Below are 9,022 nucleotides of genomic sequence, written 5' to 3' on the forward strand. Positions count from 1 at the left end.
TCCTCAGGTAAGGAGACCTCAACTGCACACAGTACTCCAGGGGTGGTCTCACCAAGGCCCCACAGGTCTCTCTTATCCACATCCCGTCCCGCGAGGTGCAGAAGCTTTCGATTCACCGTGACAAACCAGGAAATGTCACCCCCACCCCCTCCTCCAGGAGGAGGACATTCAGTCTGTCGGGTCTCTGCTAGCTCTCTGGGGGAGTCAGTCCCGCTCCCTGGGCTTCTCCCCACAGACCCTCACGTTCGCACTGAGGAGTGGACACAGCTGAGCACGAGGCTCAGTCCGAGCTGCTCTGAGTCTTCACATTCCCACATGCCATGCCGAAGTCAGCGTTTGGTATTCACTCCCCCACAGGGATCTCAGAGATCGACAACGTGGTTTGGAAGAAACAATCGAGATGAGAATGTGACAGAAAATGCTGTGCTGTCATTAGAGAAAGATGACTGGTGGTGGTTTAACCTCGGGGTCACCGTGCCTCAGGCAAAGGGAGAGGTTCAGAAGGAGAGTCCTTTGCGGTAATCTCCATTGGTGTGAGGATTGAACCCACGCTGTTGGCATCATCCTGTATCACCCCGTCCAGGTCAACCCTAACCCTGCAGGGTTATAGAGAGCACCAGCCAGATACAGAGAGAGAGACAGAGAGACACAAACACACCCCACTCCCCACACACACACCCCTCCATAAACACACACCACCCCCCACAAATACCCCCCCAAACACACACATCCACACACACACCCACCCACACACACACACCTCCATAAACACACCCCACTCCCCACACACACACCCCTCCACAAACACACCCCACTCCCCACACACACACCCCTCCATAAACACACACCACCCCCCACAAATACCCCCCCAAACACACACATCCACACACACACCCATCCATAAACACACCCCTCCATAAACACACACCACCCCCCACAAATACCCCCCAAACACACACATCCACACACACACCCATCCATAAACACACCCCTCCATAAACACACACCACCCCCCACAAATACCCCCCCAAACAAACACACACATGCATACCCACCCACAAACACACCCCTCCATAAACACACACCACCCCCCACAAGCACACCCAGCCACAAACACACACATCCACCCACAAACATACCCTCACAAACACATCCCTCCACAAACACACACACCCACCCACAAACATACCCCTCCACAAACATACTCCACCCCCAACAAGCAACCCCTCTACAAACAAACCCCCCACAAACACACACACACTTCTCCCCCCCCACTCACACACAGACACATGCACACACGCACACGCAAGAACACAAGCACACATACACACAAAACAGATACATACACATGCACAGACGCACAGACACATACCACCCCCCACAAACACACACCCATGCACACATACACACACACCCATTTACACACACAAACTCACAAACACACACATGTACGTAGACACACAGACACACAAAACAGATACATCCACATGCATAGGCACACAAATATATGCACACAGACACACGCTCAGATCCAAAATCTGTCACAAATTAAAATAGATAGTAAAACAAAGAACTGCAGATGCTGGAATTCTAAATTAAGAACAGAAATTGCTGGAGAAACTCAGCAGGTCTGGCAGCATCTCTGGAGAGAGAGAAAAAGTTAACATTTCATGTCCAGTGACCCATCGTTGACTGTAAGGATCACAGACTAGTGCAAGTACAGAGTGTTTGAAAAGCATTGTCTCTCCTGCTGTCAGAACGCTGAGTCGCTCTTCCTCATGGAGAGGGAGGTATATCCACTGGTTTATCTCAGGAGGGTCCAGGTAGGGAGCATGGGTACAGACTCCAACCTGGGCTCAGCTTCGTTGCTGCCCCTCCCAACGTTGTCGGGGTGAAAGAGACGGGGTTGGGGGGGGTGGTGGTGGTGGAGTGGGGCTTGGGAGGTGGGAGGGTCCCCTGGGCTCTGTAGGATGGACTCGGCGATCGGAGACTGGCCATTGGACTGTGAAGACCGTGGGAATGAAGCTGACCAGCTCTCCCCCCCTCACCCCCATGCTCTCCATAGTTCCCCCCCCCTTGTTCTCTCGGAGAGGGGAGGTCTATGGAGAGCTCCTGGGGTTTGAGGTGGCGCTGTTGCTGGTGATGCTGGTGGGTTCGGACTCCCTCTACCCGCTCCATGCCATTCAGAGACCCGGTGACAGTCCCTGCCCTTCGCCTGAGCCCCTCCCCAGTCCTCCTCGGATTCCCCCCGCCTTGTCTGGGTGGTGACGGGACAGGGGGACGGTGCCACCTGCGGTGGGAGGCCAGGTTGGCTGGGCACCCAAAGACCTTGCCGCATTCAGGACACCGATGCTCCTCTCTGGCAATGCCAGGGCAGCGGTGCCCAGCCAGACCCAGGGAGTCAGGGTACTCCCCCCGGCAGAGACGGCAGACGAAAGCCCCCAAGAGGTCGGGGCCTGTCGGCCTCCCTTTGGCATCACCACCGCCATGCCCCTCGGTGCCTGTCCTGTCTCGCCCGGGCGGACCCCTCAGCCAATCCACTGGTGAGTCACGACCTCTGTGACCCTGGGTCCCGGGTGGAGTTGGTGCAGAGAACAGCTCTGCCCATGGCCGAGGCCAGGGTGATGTTAGATAGTCCATGGGCACCGAACTCACGCCTGGTGACAAATCACAGGTTCCCGGCCCACCATTAATAACTACGTCCACGATGCCGTCTCTCTCTCGTTCTCGGCTCTGACCGGCTTCCTTTGGTGTTCCTTCCCCTCCAACCGGGATTTGCCATGCCGTGAATCCCTCTCGGAAAACCTCCACCTTCTTCCCCGTCACCCTATAGGACCTCGTCCCTGGGTTTCTCTTGATCAGAAATCCTCGGGGCATCTCGAGCGAGAAGTTCTGAGAGATGGCAGAGACGGTCATGAACCAGAGCAGCAGCAGGAACACACACTCCGAGAGAGCACAGCTCAGAGATGTCTCTGCATCTCTCCGTCTGTGTGTGTGTGTGTGTGCGCGCGTGCAAACTTCTTAATTAACACATAACCAATTAACACGCAACGATGGCGAGCCACAGAGATTGGACGAGGACAATTCTGACAAAACACAGTTCATTAACACTGTGTTAATCCCAGGACGGTCTCTTTGTAAAATAAAAATTGTGAACCTTTGGGCTTCCAAATAAATATTCTGTACTCGGACAGTCAATATTGTATATGTTAGTGTGTCCATCCGATGTTGTCAGCATCCACTCCTTACAAGATTGCCAAGTAAGACCCTTCTTCCCATCTAAGGAGGTAGTTGGATGGGACAGGGTCGAAAAAGACCATTCGGCCCAACCCATGTAACCCAACATCAATCTGATGCCATCTTCATATCGCGTTTGGTGGTGTGGAAATAGTCAACTCTGTGTTAACTGTTGCCTCGTGTGATTCAGGAGAGGGTAAGCGCAGCACAATTGGACACTGTGAACAGATAAATGAATTAATAATGTCGGATTCTGCTTTCCTTTGGCTTTTTCTCAGCCATGTCCTTCCAATCTCTCAGCCTCCAGCCATTCTCTCACAGTCTCCATATCCATTGGGATTGTTTCCAGTGAGTTAGGGGTTACCCAGGGCTCTGGGAGCTCAGGAAGGTCCTGACCATCGTCCATCTGCTGAACAAGGCTGAGGCAGTGCAGACAGCAGAGGCTTTTGTGATACCGATGGAATGAGTTTGTCCGAGGAGCTTCAAATCAGTGACTTTGACCAGCCAGGAGTTGCTGACGATACGGCTGTGGGGCTTTGGTTCCTGAAGCTGTGATGCTAGTGAGGGCCTCCCTCACAAAGGGTTAATGATTCCTCCACATTCTCTCTGGATCCTGATAATGGATCAATTTTTGTCCAATTATGTCTCCAAGATGGCGGCCGAGTAGGACTCCTGAGCGAGAGCTCGTCCTCTCTATCCGTTTCTTACTTTCTCTCCCTTTTCACGTTTTCTGTTTCTTTTTCTTTATACCTTCCATCCTCGGTCGGCATCAGTGACGAATGGGGTGAAGGCCAGAGCGGACTCTGGCCTCAGTCAGGACTCAGACTCCCGGCCTCAGTCAGGACTCAGACTCCCAGCCTCAGCGAGGGCTCAGACTCCCAACCTCAGTGTGGGGCTCAGACTCCCAGCCTCAATGTGGACTCAGACTCCCAACCTCAGTGTGGGACTCAGACTCCCGGCCTCAGAGAGGACTCAGACACCCGGCCTCAACGTGGAATCAGACAACCGGCTTCAGTGTCGTGCCCAGTCTCCCGGCCTCATTGTCATGCTCAGACACCCGGCCTCAGTGTGGGACTCAGACAACCGGCCTCAGCGAGGACTCAGACTCCCGGCATCAGCGTGGACTCAGACTCCCGGCCTCAGTGTGGGACTTAGACTCCCGGCCTCAGTGTGGGACTCAGACAACCGGCCTCAGCGAGGACTCAGACTCCCGGCATCAGCGTGGACTCAGACAACCGGCCTCAGCGAGGACTCAGACACCCGGCATCAGCGTGGACTCAGACAACCGGCATCAGCGTGGACTCAGACACCCGGCCTCAGCGAGGACTCAGACTCCCGGCATCAGCGTGGACTCAGACTCCCGGCCTCAGTGTGGGACTCAGACTCCCGGCCTCAGTGTGGACTCAGACCCCTGGCCTCAGTGTGGATTCAGACTCCCGGTCAAGTGCGCGCTCAGACTCCTGGCCTCAGTGTGGACTCAGACTCCCAGCCTCAGCGATGGCTCAGACTCCCAGCCTCAGTGTGGGACTCAGACTCCCAGCCTCAATGTGGACTCAGACTCCCGGCCTCAGCGTGGACTCAGATTCCCGGCCTCAGTGTGGACTCAGACTCCTGGCCTCAGTGTGGACTCAGATTCCCGGCCTCAGCATAGACTCAGACTACTGGCCTCAGTGTGGACTCAGTCTCCCGGCCTCAGCGAGGACTCAGACTCCCGGCCTCAGTGTGGACTCAGATTCCCGGCCTCAGTGTGGACTCAGATTCCCGGCCTCAGTGTGGACTCAGATTCCCGGCCTCAGTGTGGGACTCAGACTCCTGGCCTCAGTGTGGACTCAGACTCCCTGCCTCAGCGTGGACTCAAACTCCCGGCCTCAGCCTGGACTCAGACTCCCGGCCTCACCGTGGACTCAGACTCCCAGCCTCAGCGTGGACTCAGACTCCCAACCTCAGTGTGGACTCAGACTCGCAGCCTCAGTGTGGACTCAGACTCCCAGCCTCAGTGTGGACTCAGACTCCCGGCCTCAGCCTGGACTCAGACACCCGGCCTCAGCGTGGACTCAGACCCCTGGCCTCAGTGTGGACTCAGACCCCTGGCCTCAGTGTGGGACTCAGACTCCCGGCCTCAGCGTGGACTCAGACTCCCGGCCTCAGCGAGGACTCAGACTCCCGGCCTCAGCGTGGACTCAGACTCCCGGCCTCAGCATGGAGTCAGACTCGCAGCCTCAGTGGACTCAGACTCCTGGCCTCATCATGGACTCAGACTCCCAGCCTCAGTGTGGACTCAGACTCCTGGCCTCAGCGTGGACTCAGACTCCCGGCCTCAGCCTGGACTCAGACTCCCAGCCTCAGCCTGGACTCAGACTCCTGGCCCCAAAGTGGACTCAGACTCCTGGCCTCAGTGTGGACTCAGACTCCTGGCCTCAATGTGGACTCAGACTCCTGGCCTCAGTGTGGACTCAGACTCCCGGCCTCAATGTGGACTCAGACTCCCGGCCTCAGTGTGGACTCAGACTCCCGGCCTCAGTGTGGACTCAGACTCCCGGCCTCAGTGTGGGACTCAGACTCCCGGCCTCAGTGTGGTCTTAGACTCCCGGCCTCAGTGTGGACTCAGACTCCTGGCCTCAATGTGGACTCAGACTCCGGCCTTAGTGTGGACTCAGACTCCCGGCCTTAGTGTGGACTCAGACTCCTGGCCTCAATGTGGACTCAGACTCTCAGCCTCAGTGTGGACTCAGACTCCTGGCCTCAATGTGGACTCAGACTCTCAGCCTCAGTGTGGACTCAGACTCTCAGCCTCAGTGTGGACTCAGACTCTCAGCCTCAGTGTGGGGCTCAGACGCCCAGCCTCAGCGTGGACTCGAACGTCCAGCCTCAGCGAGGACTCAGACTCCCGGCCTCAGCGTAGACTCAGACTCCCGGCCTCAGCGTAGACTCAGACTCCTGGCCTCAGTGTGGGACTCAGACTCCCGGCCTCAGCGTGGACTTGAACTCCCTGCCTCAGCGTAGACTCAGACTCCCAGCCTCAGTGTGGACTGGGACTCTCTTGAGATGAAGCCTGGTGTGCTCTCTGCAGATGACACCAAAATTGGAAGTGTAGTGGACAGTGAAGAAGATTACCTCAGAATACAACAGGATCTAGACCAGATGGGCCAATGGGCCAAGATGTGGCAGATGGAGTTTAATTCAGATAAATGTGAGGTGCTGCATTTTGGGAAAACAAATCTTAGCAGGACTTATACACTTAATGGTAAGGTCCTAGGGAGTGTTGCTGAACAAAGAGACCTTGGAGTTGAGGTTCATAGCTCTTTGAAAGTGGAGTCGCAGGTAGATAGGATAGTGAAGAAGGCGTTTGGTATGCTTTCCTTTATTGGTCAGAGTATTGAGTACAGGAGTTGGGAGGTCGTGTTACGGCTGTACAGGACATTGGTTAGGCCATTGTTGGAATATTGCGTGCAATTCTGGTCTCCTTCCTATTGGAAAGATGTTGTGAAACTTGAAAGGGTTCAGAAAAGATTTACAAGGATGTTGCCAGGGTTGAAGGATTTGAGCTACAGGGAGAGGCTGAACAGGCTGGGGCTGTTTTCCCTGGAGCGTCACAGGCTGAGGGGTGACCTTATAGAGGTTTACAAAATTATGAGGGGCATGGATAGGGTAAATAGACAAGTCTGTTCCCTGGGGTGGGGGAGTCTAGAACTAGAGGGCATAGGTTTAGGGGGAGAGGGGAAAGATATAAAAGAGACCTAAGGGGCAACGTTTTCATACAGAGGGTGGTATGTGTATGGAATGAGCTGCCAGAGGATGTGGTGGAGGCTGGGACAATTGCAACATTTAAGAGGCATTTGGATGGGTATATGAATAGGAAGGGTTTGGAGGGATATGGGCCGGGTGCTGGCAGGTGGGACTAGATTGGGTTGGGATATCTGGTCGGGCATGGACGTGTTTGGACCGAAGGGTCTCTTTCCGTGCTGTACATCTCTATGACTCTATGACTCTATAAATTTTTTTCCCTAAAAATGTGTACGTAAGAATCTGTAGCTGGGTATGTTAGTGCCTAAAATGGCATTTGGAAGTAGTGCCTTGTAACTTTTACACTGTGCTCACGTGAGCGCACATGGTAATAATTGCTCCAGGTATTGTTCTCAAGTGTGTTCCCCTCGGCCAAATGGCTTTTGACTTTCCCAAATCTAACAGTTCCCAGTAGCTAACCGCACTGCTGGTCCCCTGTATGTATAGATAGATCGGAACTGGGCAGGCCAGTGCAAACTAATGAGCATTTATTAACTATTGAGTATAGAAGCAAAGAGGTTCTTCTGCAGCTGTACAGGGCCCTGGTGAGACCACACCTGGAGTACTGTGTGCAGTTTTGGCCTCCAAATTTGAGGAAAGACATTCTGGTTATTGAGGGAGTGCAGCGTAGGTTCACTCGGTCAATTCCCGGAATGGCGGGACTATCTTACGCTGAAAGATTGGAGCGACTGGGCTTGTATACGCTTTTGAGTTTAGAAGGCTGAGAGGGGATCTGATTGAGACGTATAAGATTATTAAAGGATTGGACACTCTGGAGGCAGGAAGCATGTTTCTGCTGATGTGTGAGTCCCAAACCAGAGGACACAGTTTAAAAATAAAGGGTAGGCCACTTAGAACAGAGATGAGGAGAAACGTCTTCACCCAGAGAGTGGTGGGTGTATGGAATGCTCTGCCCCAGAAGGCAGTGGAGGCCAAGTCTCTGGATACTTTCAAGAAAGAGTTGGATAGAGCTCTTAAGGATAGTGGAATCAAGGGTTATGGGGATAAGGCAAGAACAGGATACTGATTGAGGATGATCAGCCACGATCATAATGAATGGTGGTGCTGGCTCGAAGGGCAGAATGGCCTACTCCTGCACCTATTGTCTATTGACAGTAAGCACAGGGACACGGTTCACTAGAACTCAACTAGAACCTTCTTCAGTGAGGAAAATGTGTTGCTGAAACAGCGCAGCAGGTCAGGCAGCATCCAGGGAGCAGGAGAATCGACGTTTCGGGCATAAGCCCTTCTTCAAAGCTTTGACAAAGGGTCGGTTAGACTCGAAACGTCAGCTCTTTTCTCTCCTTACGGATGCTGCCAGACCTGCTGAGATTTTCCAGCATTTTCTCTTTTGGTTTCAGCATTATATGAAGTTGGAGAGTCATTGAGTCATGGAGATGTACAGCATGGAGGTCCATTCATCAGTCTAGCGACATCAGGGAAGAAGCTCTTCCTGAATCTGGTGGTCTGCGTGTCCAGGATTATGAATCTCCTGGTGACCTATTGGTATTAGAGCCATTAGAGATGTACAGCACGGAAACAGACCCTTCAGTCCAACTCGTCCATACCGACCAGATATCCTAACTTAATCTAGTCCCATTTGCCAGCAGTTGTCCCTCTAAACCCTTCCTATTCATGTACCCATCCAGGTTGCCTTCTAAATGTTGGAATCGTCTTTGTCTCCCTCCTTTTTAAAAAGAGTGTTTTGATCTCTTTTGTTTTCCAAAGTTCCAAAACGATGCAACAGCTCATAAAACAGTAACTACTGCTCCTGGAATTCGAGGAAATCAGCTCCAACACTGAAAACACCTCAAAAAAGGAGCAGATCTTAACAGCTACAATTGTTTTCCCATCCTCCATCTTGGATAGCCCATTAACACTGGACTGTTAATCCAGGGACCTGCGTAACGCTCTGAGGACCCAAGTTCAAATCCCACCCATGACAGATGTTGAAAAATAAAGAAAAACCTGGAATGGATGAATCAATGGTTGGGGACAAAAT

This window comes from Chiloscyllium plagiosum, unplaced genomic scaffold (genome assembly GCF_037043375.1).
Source record: "Chiloscyllium plagiosum isolate Xiang-an unplaced genomic scaffold, Cpla_swu_hap1 HiC_scaffold_47, whole genome shotgun sequence".
In the NCBI taxonomy this organism is placed as follows: Eukaryota; Metazoa; Chordata; class Chondrichthyes; order Orectolobiformes; family Hemiscylliidae; genus Chiloscyllium; species Chiloscyllium plagiosum.